The sequence below is a fragment of the Drosophila gunungcola genome, assembly GCF_025200985.1.
Source record: "Drosophila gunungcola strain Sukarami chromosome 3L unlocalized genomic scaffold, Dgunungcola_SK_2 000009F, whole genome shotgun sequence".
Lineage (NCBI taxonomy): Eukaryota > Metazoa > Arthropoda > Insecta > Diptera > Drosophilidae > Drosophila > Drosophila gunungcola.
The window spans coordinates 2,448,387-2,460,437 of NW_026453181.1; the positions used below are offsets into that span (position 1 = coordinate 2,448,387).

The 12,051-nt window shown below is 38.1% G+C and overlaps 1 long non-coding RNA gene across 1 annotated transcript; it reads left to right on the forward strand.

The window, feature by feature from the left end:
* The first annotated feature begins 9,226 nt into the window (after positions 1–9,226).
* Positions 9,227–11,229, forward strand: LOC128259765 (uncharacterized). The gene is made up of 3 exons (XR_008268084.1): positions 9,227–9,692; positions 10,453–10,512; positions 10,580–11,229. It is a non-coding gene; the product is annotated as an uncharacterized LOC128259765 (long non-coding RNA).
* Positions 11,230–12,051: the final 822 nt, after the last annotated feature.

The window sequence follows — 12,051 nt, forward strand, 5'->3', positions numbered from 1 at the left end:
TCTTGCTGTAGATTTTAAGATTCCTTGTGTATTAAATTTAATACTTTATAAAGTAGTTTCTGACTTGGTATAATATGTTCGCAGTGCAGCCAGATATTCCTACGTAGATGCCATATCTGTTCTTGTCGTGCGCTGCATTTTTGATGAAAATCACTTATAATCCCATCAACATTCCCCATCTCGCTCTCCAATTGAAAGTTAATGTCTTTCCCTCAATGGGAAGTGGAAGTTGTGGGTCCCGAGAAGGGGGAGTTATGAGGCGGGAGGCCCAAAACTTCGACTTGTGTTTGTGTTCGCTCGTCGTCCGATGCTTTTTATTGATGATGTCTTTGTTTGTTTGTTGTTCTCATGTTGTCGCATTGTTTGTTGTCGTTGCTGCCGCTGTTGTTCTTGCTGGACGCGCTTCAGCAATTTGTTGTTAAATATATCAAGAAAAGCAAAGCCAACGCAAACACATCAAACACCAATGCCAAGGCAGCAGCGGGCACTAAATAATTACCGAACAACATCCGGTGCTCCGCCACGGAGGACATCAAGGGTATTCCCCCCCGGATGCTCCCCGGATTTTCCCGCTCGTCGAGAGTTGACAAAGTGCTTCACTTAATATCGCATGACGCCTTCCAATGATGGCATCGCGAGAGAAAGAACTCGGATGATTATTCGTTCGGTATTATAAACACATTCACTTAAACGAGCCGAGGAGGATAGAGAAAGATCTTCTAGCCGAAGGGATTAGGGGAATGTTTAGTGGTAGCAGATGGACCCAAAGAAAATCATTGGGCTTAAATAAACTCAAAATGTTCAACAATTTAGTAATACGATCACTTGGATATTGTCAAGTTGGTTGGATAATAATCAAGTGTTTATTCTACAAAGTTTTGGAATTGAATATCAAGGATTTTAATAATGATAAAGACTATTTAAATTAATGTTTAATTGTCCTTAAAACTAAAAAAAAAAAAATAATCCCCATATAAAATATTACAATATGAGCAAGGTTTGTTATAAGAAATAAATCGAATGGAATCGATATAAATATAATTTAAAATAAAATCTTTAATTTTTAGATCTAAACATTGTTATGAGAAGAATTGGAAATCTTCTCTACTTACATTTTACTTTTTCTTATATTACCGATTTTAAATTAATCAATAAACATTCTGAAACAATTGAAGATATATCAAAATAAATCTCTTCAAAGCGTTGTAAACATTTATCTACGTCGTCTATCACATTGTCGTACATTTGTCACAATCTTAAGATCATAAAGCAGTACGATTTGTAATTGCATTTACTAATATACGACTAATCGCCATATAATTCACGCGATTTGGCAGCTGCCACGCCCCCTCCAAAATAGAAATCTCGAAATGCTAAGCGCGAATTCCTTTGACAAAATCCACGCCATATACGCCCGTCGTGTATTTTTCTTGTCGGTTATGGTATTTGTTTTTTGTTGACATTTTGCCATATGATTTCCATAAGCTGCCACAGCCGCAGCGTCTGTTATGGACAAGTATTGGACCCGCTCGCACATGTTGCTGCTTATTTTAAGATGCGATATACGGCCATATACAAATACAACAAATCCAAATCCCCGACACCGCAACGCACTTAGTTACCAACTGAGGCAGAGCCAGCGACGTCAGCTTGCAGTGACAATTGTCAATGAAGTTTCCGTAATAAATTTTCGTCTTTGGGCTGTCTGTGCGCCCCTCCTCCTCCCCCCTAGTCACCCATTTTACCCGCATTTTCCCGCTTTTCCCCTCCAGCGACACTCCCCTTTTGGAGCCAGCGACTTACTCGACACGTTTGTCGTTTTCAGTCGTATCTGTGTGGTTAGTGGTGCTGGAAATCTGTTCCATAATCAGGATACTTTTATGAGGTGAATGCAAACCGTGTGACATTTTTTAATAAGTGGTTTAAAGAAAATTCATTTAATTATGCTCTCTTAAGTCTTATCTAAACGAACTTTCAAACTTGCTTAAAATATTTTTGAAACAATTATTTTGTAACAGACGATACTTCTTTATAATTTAGCTATAACTTACCCTGGGCGTTCCAAATTAGTTTCCTTCTTCGGTTGAAATCCTAGAAAACAAACCTTCCAATTTCTAACTGCATATTTGGACAAAGGATGTATTATAGGTACCTTGTTTTTATTTAACAAAAAAAAAGACATATACTTGGTCTTGGGTTAATGTAAACAAAGAATCTCAATAATTAATAAACCATTAAATAAAAATAATCTCAAGCATGTAAAGAGATTTTGTTATTTTACTTAAATAACAGATAAACGTTTAAAATCAATTTTAAAACATTCCGAAACTATAACAAAAACTTTAATTTTATAGCAAATATTTAAATATCCGTGGTAGGGTTTGTATAACCTCGAAGGTGTGCACTTTAAATAGTTTTGGTTATCGATAGTATCGAAAATTGTTCGGAAAAAAAGAACGAAATATCAATAAAAACAAATCAAAATCATTAATTTATTCTATTTGACGCTGATTAACAAATCAAATTACCGCAAATTTATGCTTACATCAACTTTAAAATGGAGTTGTCATATAACGCTTCCTTCTCGAACTTATTCTAAAGGCATTGTGACCTGAATGTTGAAAATTCTACCAGAAATATACCGCAATATACTCCCAATATGCTATACATATATCATAACAAAAAATATTTTTATGGAGCTACAGTACGGATGGTGAGTCCAATCCACCGATGTTTGCTAAATGGTTCGACCATCGATAGTGCTATCTGTTGTTTTAGCAATCCTATTATTTGGTACACGATTTGATAATTAGTAAATATGTTATTTATGGTATGGAGTGGTCTAGCCAAAAAAGGCCAGATCAGCAGCACTGGAGTGTGTGTTTCTGGGTTGCATGCAACGTGGACCGGCGAGAAGTGGAGTCCACGGCTCGTTTGCCACGCCACGAGGATTTGGTGTCGCGGCTTTTTATGAGGATCAGCTGCAGTTGCGGCCATATAAAACAAATACACGATGGGTGAAATCTATGGCCGATGCCGGCCGACCTGGCTATACTCTCTATATAGGGCGCCAGGAGGGGGATCCCTAGATTGCTGGTGCTTTGAGTCTGCCCTGACTTGTTTACGATGCTGTAAATCATGTGACAGATATGTGCGAACTAGTTTCAGGTGTCGGGTTAAGAGCGTGCTTAAGTGCTTTCGGATATAGCAATAGGTATTAAAATCCCCGCTCTAAACGCCTATATGAGATCAGCTTCCTTCCGGGTTTCTGGTCCAGATTATTTTTATTCAAAGCTTTTATTACAGAATTTATTTTTTTATGGCTAGCATAGGTTTCCTTTGATGCGAGCAAATCAAGATTTAGGGAACGAAAAATTTAAAAAATTCTCTATAATACTCCATATAATAAACAGCTTGTAACAATAATTTAGGATATAGGTAAGATCATAGGAAAGTTATTTCCAACTTGATTACCAAACACTCAATTTTTAGGTATTTATTAATTAATTTGAGCTTTTGTTAAATATTATTCTGTTAATAGTTCTTGAAGATTATTTTATTGTATTTATTTTCCCACATTTTTTCAAGTTGATATTTCCAATTTGTCTTTAAGCAATGCTGTGACTATAATAATTTCAAATTTATGTTATAAGTCTTTTATAGCCTTTAGGATGCAAGTACTTCCCCGTAGTGATCGTACCCCCCATATAGAGGATAAAATAAACATTCGCCTCGTTGCGCTTGGCGGCTGAATGATGGCAGAAGTTGGTCTTTTAATATGCAAAATTCACAGCATTAATTACACTTGCTGCGAGTCGTTCGCGATGTCTTTGAAGCAGCTAACAACATGGCTGCCTCCTGTAAATCGGACACCATATCGGGAGGGGAATGGAAAAGTCCGGGCAGCGTTTCCCACTCAATTACCTTGACGCTGCGCCCGCTGGTGGCATAAATCATTTACCATAAAAACGTCGCCTTGTCTACACTTTTCCTTTTCATATGCCAAAAATAAGCAAGCGCTTACGAAACACTCGAGTGGTGGGGGAAAATACAACGCTAACATCAGCTCCTCCGAGAGGGACCCATTCAATAATATCTGGATTCCCCCTGCATCCTCCATCCTCTATCCTCCACCCGTACCCGTACCCATCCACATCCATATCCACCTTCGAATGTAGCATGTTTTCAATGTCTATTTTTGGGCGTCGCACGTTTGTGTTTTACTCTTTTTTTGGGATAAATGTCCAAAGCGTAGAGTCTTGCCTTTGGCCCCTCGTCTCTGGTTTTGTGTGGCATTCATAAATATTCCCAGGCGAGCGTTGAAAAGTTGCCTCGACCAAAGTTGGCCACAAATTGTTTTCCATGACTGTCTGTCTGTCGGTATGTCGGTATGTCGGTCTGCCTGTGTGTGTGTATCGCCCCCTGGCGGTGATTTTGCGCAACTCGGTGCACGCTCCATAATTCAATCAATTAATATCATTATTATTATTGACTGGCCATTGTTTGCCCGGCCCTGACTCTCGGATAATTAATTACAATAATTAGAATTTAACAAGCCATGTTTTGGGGCTCCCGCCCGAATTCCACCCACCTTTTCGAACAGCTGTCAGCCATCATCGTGGGGAATTCCTCTCGGATTTCATTTCCCTTCCCGTTTTTTAAGCGAAATCATTTGCAGAGGTCACAAATTTGTTCAGTGAGGCAGGCATTCAATTTGTTTATTTTTTCTATTTGTTTGTTTTTTTTTGGGGGACCAAGTTGCTCTGGGGGGAAATCAAGCGTTGAGTAGTTCCCTCTGAATTTATGGTGGGAAATGCGTTGGACTAGTTGCTCTGTTTATATTTGTACATTTGAGACAAATCAAATGCTTAAGAGATCGAAAAAATGTGTTTATAATAAGTCAGCTAATGGGCAGAAAACCACGAAAAGGGGTTTGGGTATATCACTTACATGGGGGAATTTATTTGGGGACTTTGTTTAAATAAGGCGGTTCGGTATTATAGCTCGTGGGAAGAAAGGCAATTGAAATTTAAGAGATTGCAGTTGTCTTCATAGATTAAAGATTATAAATAGTTCTTGAGAAATAATTGTTTGTCACCACAAATTAAAAAAAAATATAATATAAGTGTTACAAATGTGTAGCTCCTGACAACCCTCTCTTTCTTAACTTTTGTTTGCTGAGCCACATATATATTTATTTATATGCAATACTAGCTGCTATAAGTTGGCAAAGTTTAATTGTTATTTTTATTTTAGTTATTATGTTATGTTTAAATATACTTTGGTTTCATGACTTTAAACTCTTTAAGTGACAAAAAAAAGAGTTATTAAAATGTTTAAGCATTTACTCAGAAGATCTTTTAAGGATCATCATTAATTAAAAGTCTTGTTGAAAATCTGATACAAACATTTCTCCAAAATAAATGAAATGCTTTCGAAGAATTCACACCCTTTATTACCTTTAACATCTGTTAAACTGATACGTTTACGGATTCCTTCAACCAATTAAAGCTTCGTTGGAAAACGTTATAATCCTGCTGTAAAGGATCTCATTAAGATAGGGATCGTTCATCAAAAAACCATTAACGAAACCAACAGATTTTAAGAGGCCTGACCCCAAGATCGATAGGTATAGATGCCATAGGATTGGGTTAGGTAATGTTCGGCTTATGATATCCTCGGTGAGAGAAAGGTGGAAGGGGTAAACTCGTCTACGAGTTCACTTTTACCCAATCGATCGCCGGTTGTCCAGAAGCCATAAACTGTTTTGAGTAGGGACAATTGAGGCAACAGCTGGCAGCGTGGTCTTAATGACTTGGGATCGCCTTGCGGAGCGAACCCGTTACGCCCTGGCCAGATCCTCAATGGCCAATGCCAATTGCCACTCCGGACCCTGGGGCGTATTAATTTATGTATAACTTATAAACTTGAGGGCCATTAACATGTCCCATTGCCACTGGCGACTTCCGCACCAAAACGTCAAACACGGGGCGACACCTTCTAGATGAGAACTGGGCCCTGATGTTAGGATATATACCTCTGAGTCTCCGTCGCCCCGTTTTGGTTTATTCGAGCCATATGTTGGGGTGAAAACGACAAGACTTTGCCAGCGCTCTCTCTCTTTCTCTCTCTCTCTCTCTCTCTCGCTGTTTCTCGTAAAAACTTAAAAAACAGGCCGCGCTAAAAGCAAAATTCGATTCTTTGCCATTTCCATTTCCACTGAGTAACAAACAACCGTTGCAAGATGGAACTGGCACTGGATATGGCTCTTAACCAATGGATCTGGGATGGGAATGGGAATGGGAATAAGACCAGGGCCCGATCCAGACCCTGACTTTAAGACGGGCACAGAGCCGAAGACCATGGCCAAAGACCAAAGATCCAAATGGCCCGAGTCGTTGCATGTTTCTTACTTGATTTTCTGCTATAAATTAAAGGACTTTAATGACACTTTGGTCGACGACGACGATCGCCAGGCGAATTGTTCGCTTTGAGACTGCGTCTGAAGCTGCGACTGTGTGCGATGCAAAGTCATTCTCCATGGGTGCGAAAATGCCACGCAATGTCCAATAACAAAAACGCCACACTGGGATCAAAAATCATGCCTTAGAATGGGTACAACAACCTAAAGGTTCAAAGGTATCATAAAAATGGGTTTTTGTTTATAATTTCATCTTGGTTTCATAAGAAGAAGATTAAAGCTTAAACAAAATACATTTATTATCTAGTTTTAATTAAGTTCGCTTTACTTGTCATTGGCTTATGACATAAATCTTTTAAAAATATCTTTTTTTAATGAATAAATTATATATTAATCTCTAGTATCTACAATTATTTATATTTGGTCATATCACCTTTGCATATTTTAACAAAATTAATGATTATATGATAAATTCTGCGACAGACTTTGCTGACTTAAAAACAAAACCTACGGTTTGTGGTCAAGGAAATATTTTGTAACATATTTTTTTGAAGTGCACCAACACCAACAGCCCTCGACCATTGTATGACCAATAGAATGTGGATTTCAGACGCAGACTGTGACTGAAACTGAGGCTCTGGGCTCGGAACGCGGCCTTCCTCGCTTCGAGTGCAGGAAATTCATTAAGTGTATTTATTGCTTCGATTAAGATGGACACTTCTCACCTGCAAAAGAGGTCCGGGGACCCGGGCCCCGAGATCTGGTCCGGCTGGATCTGGAGTTGCAGTTGCTTGGCCTTCGATTCGATCCGTTTTGGCTCGGTTCGGTGCGGTTCAATTCAGTTCGGTTCGTTCTCCATTCGACTGGGATTGTACATAAATTTCAGGTCTCTCACAATGTTTACACAATGTCGCCGTCGTTTTTGTTAAGATTGGCACCGCCGAGGCCCACTCCCTTGGGCTGGAAATATGCAGATGAAATCACCCAAAAACATTATGCGTTGATAATTAAGCCAAGGAATCTCAATTCTTAGTGTCAGGCTTGTCTTGTCGCCTTTTAAGTATTTGAGATGTGTGAAAGAGCCGGCAACAGGCATCGAGAAAGAGACGGCGAATGGACGGAAGAGACGGACGAAGACAGCATCCAATTCACTCATTTCAATTTTATTGTTACTCGCCTCTTTTATGGCCTGGCTACAGTGGGAATTGGTTAAGGTGGAGGAATTTATTACAGTTACTGTTTACAGGATTAGCCGGGGAATCGAATCTCTGGCCGATACAGTAGCCGGGGTTAGTGATCCAACTGGAAATGGGATAAGATAATGGCCAGAACGAGCCAGACGTCGATTTTTCCCATTGCCATTATCTCAAAGATCTGCAGTTAAGTGCAATTGATTGAAGAACCTGATAAGGAGTAGTAAATAGATTTTGTAAAAATTCGGCAATAAGACTCAAGATTATTTACACTTTACCGTTTCTTTTTAAGTGTAAATAACGGTTTTAAACTGTTTTTATGACAATTATATTTACATCTCCAGTTCCTATTAACCAATTTCGGTCATCGTATTTCACTAGAAATTGATTATTCTTCAACTTTTACATGCATGGTTTAAGGATAGGTTTAATAAAATAGAGGCTAGAGCTCGACAAAGTACACGCCTGAAAACCAAAAATAATTGTGTCACTCAATTTGTTATCATATTGCGTTATAAAATAAGGGTTGATATCACAAATAATTAACATCAAACGAGATGAGTATAAATAATATCAAGATAGATGTTCCCAAATATTGATTAATGAAAGAAAGAAAGTCTTAAATAAATGATAAAAAACGCATAAATATATCAATTGGAGATCTAAAAGACCACGCAAATATTATATTACTGTGATATTAAAAAAATAAAGAGAATAAGTCTTATATACAAAGCTTATATACAAATGATAAACAAACGTATGAATATAATATTTGTAGATTAAGCATCTATTATATTAAATACTGTTGTAAGCTTTTTACAGTTGAATTATAAATTAGTTAATTAACAATGAACAAGATAAGGATAAATAAAAAAGCAAGATGTTTCTAAATTTTAATAAAATTAAAAAATAAAGTCTTATATAAAAAGTTATAATGATAAACATAAGCTAAAATATAATATATAATATAATATATAAATACTGTTACAAGCTGTTAACAGATTTCCATACTGATTGGTAATGTGGCTAACAAAAGCCAATATGGTCTCTCACTTTTCCGCATTCATTGATGGATGGCCTACCGTGTTGTTTTGAGCGGAAACGTTTGGCTTTGATGATTGTGCAATGTAATATAGTTTACGAAACGAGTGCTCGCACCCTTTGCCGCCGCTGGACAGCCAATGACCCTCCCACCTGGACCTGGTCGAAGGAGCCTCCATTTAATGTCCATGTTGTTGGTTTTATGAGTCAGCAGAGCCCCAGTTGGAAAGCCTGGGCAGTTGAGAGCGGCTGAGGCTGCAGTAAATTTAAACTTGCAATTGTTTTAATTGCCCGTTCCCGTCGTGTTCGCATATTTATGGCATAACGGAAATGAGTTAATAACAAAGTACGGGCCAAACAGGCAAACAACAGAACGGAATCGCTGTCCGGACGCCAAGACAAAGACGGGAGGAGATTTAATACCCGACAGGGATAAACGTTTCTGTCCAACTGCGATTCTGATTCTGAATCCAATTCCTTCTCGGGGAGAATCCTCCACTCTTTGGCTTGGATTGGCATCGAGGTGGTCGGTCTGACGTTGTCATTTAAATGAAATTACTGTCAGATTTTATAGAAATAAAATTTCGAAATTACGTCAGTTTTTATGTACTCCTATTTCCCGTACCGGCGATTCCGCTTCTAAGATTTTTCCGTATGGCGAAAACACACAGAAAAGTTCTGGTACGCCGTCGGTCATCGCGCTCGTAAAATTTATGACCATACACACTGGACAACATAATTCGGTGTGGATATTTCAAAGAGCTTTCGGCTCTGGCGGATTAAGAACGAGTGTTGGCGGCGAAAAGGGGGCGTGAAAGGGGATAAGGTGTTTTACATATATAATATGTGTGTTGTTACAGCAGCAGATAAACCCCTTTTTGAAGAGCAAGGACGTGGATGCCAGGGGGATCGAAAAGACGAAGCGATTATTTTTATATGGGTTTTCAATTGTGGCCGGGAATATTGTACTTTCAGCGCTCACGGGAGTTGAATAAATCAGGAATAATACGATATTAATGGGGAAGTAATGCATGCACGTACGTAAAACGGAGTTGAGAATGCTAGAATATTAATTATTTAATACGCTTTATTCTTGCTTCTTTAATTTTATAAGGCTTGCGAAAACATTCTATTCACAAGAGTTGTTTTATGTATTAGCAGGCTTCGTAAACCAGTACTTATGATTCGAACATGAATATTCTACACACACAGTATACTATTCAACCTGTGCTAAACATGTGTAATGTGAAGTATTTTATTTTCAAATAAAATACACGTAAAACTCTTCATGTTTTACACATTCAAAGTATAAAATATTGTGTACTTTCTATGTTTGAAAAAATGTCTAAAAAAAACACACAAACACTCAATTACTTTATAATTTTCTATTTCGATCATATTTTTTACAGGCATACACAAATAGTGAACATTTCACTACATTTCAAAATAGTTCTATACATTATTATTATTTGAAGTTTTCAATTGGCAGAACCAAATAGGAAGTCGTATTTAACCAACGTTAAGAATTCACGATATAAATTTTATGTTTAAGTTTTTTATTAAAAACATTTTGTTAGATGTAGTGGGCAATGCCATGTTTTACAGTATCAGATATATTATTATAAATTTTGCTGAAAACGAACAAAAATATTAACACCAGTTTTATAGTTTTTCTTAATTCGAAATAAAAAAATGGAAGTTGAAAAATTACTCTTATTTATGTTTGAGATCGAATGTAGCGCTCACAATTAAGCAAATATATTTATTTGGATTTTTATTTACTATTTAATACTATAGCCGATTAATTCAGAGTGTCTCTTCGAAAGGCAAAAGTCTGAAAGCACAATGCCATGACAGGTAGGTATTAAAATGTATTTTTCCCAGATTTCCGCCCATGCCCAGCTTTATTTTCTATATGACCCAGCGCGTGACACTTTGATCATCAAAGCGTTGGCCAGAAAACCATTAAGTGCTTACCAGGATTGCAGCCATCGAACGCCCCCGAAAGCAATCGATTCACGTGCCATATTGAGTTGTTCGGATGGCCACTTTTTTCGATTCGACATCGGACATTAAACAAATCCATTGACCACCACGGTATCAGGAAGAGGAACAGGAACGGAATCCGAAACCGTATCGAAACAGAAACAGAAACAGAAACAGAAACACACGCAAATCTTGATTGAATCAACTTAATTTAGATCAGAGCCCGGTGATTCGTGTGTGGTCGTAAAAAGCGCGACATATTGGGATTGGGAACTCGGACTTATCACACGTCGGTGTTCGTGGGTTATCCTTGCCCATCGGTTCGTGTGTGCCGGTGTCTGTAAACTTTTATGACACGTGGTGGAGTTGCCGCAACAAATAACAGCAGACAACAAACAGCACACAACAACAAACAGCGACCAACAACTGGCAACCGGCAAAATCGACAACGGGAACAACAAGAGTTGTTTAATAATAATAAAAACAAATGAAAAGAGCACGTAGCTGGTGGCAGCAGCACCACAACAAAGGTGGCTATGGCTATTGCTCCAGGGGTCAGAGGTCAGTGGGTGGCGGGGTGGCGGTGTGGTGTCAGGAGTAGTGCAGAGTGGGATTGTGGCTCCTATGTGATAGGAATGCCATTTTGCATGTGGCTCGGTGTGACAAAGCAGCAACCAATTACCAAATACGAAAAATGACAACTTGCAACAAAAGCGCAAAAACAAAAAATATAGTAGCAAGCAACGAAAACTGATACACCGAGAGAAACTATTCAAAAGCTCCAAATATTTATTAAAAAGATCTGTCTTTTTTCTCAGAAACCGTTGTCTTTCAAGATTCGTTTAAAAATGAAAGTAAGCACCGAGAATGTAATCAATTTAAATTAAATTTAAAATTAAAATATTTAAATTGAAATTTATTAATTTTATTAAGGTGCAGGGAAAATAAAACTGTTATCTCATAATTTAAGAGAATTAATTTTTACAGAAAAAAAACGGTTTTTTAGTCAGCTTAATGATTTCAAAAAATGTGTTTACCAACATTTTTTAGCGTTGAGTTCCACTTACTGTTTTTTTCTTATTATGCATGAATTTATTATTAAATTTATTCTAGCATTTCGTAAGTGTAAAGAGTGGTAGAGAGGGTGAACTGGGGGTTAGTAGGTGTCGGTGGGACAGCTGCAATAGCAGCAAAACCAGCAAAACTTCCACCAACCGCAGCTCAAAACATTATCCTGTGCCTTGCCACCAATTTGACTTGATAGTTGGCACAGCCTTCCCCCCCACCGCATCCCGCTGCTCGTTTTGGATCGACCATAGCCCCCCTGCCGCCTCTAGCCCTTCTGGCAATTGACACGTTAGCTTGGAAGCTTTGGCAGCAGCCGGCACAACAACTGAATATCCACTTTGG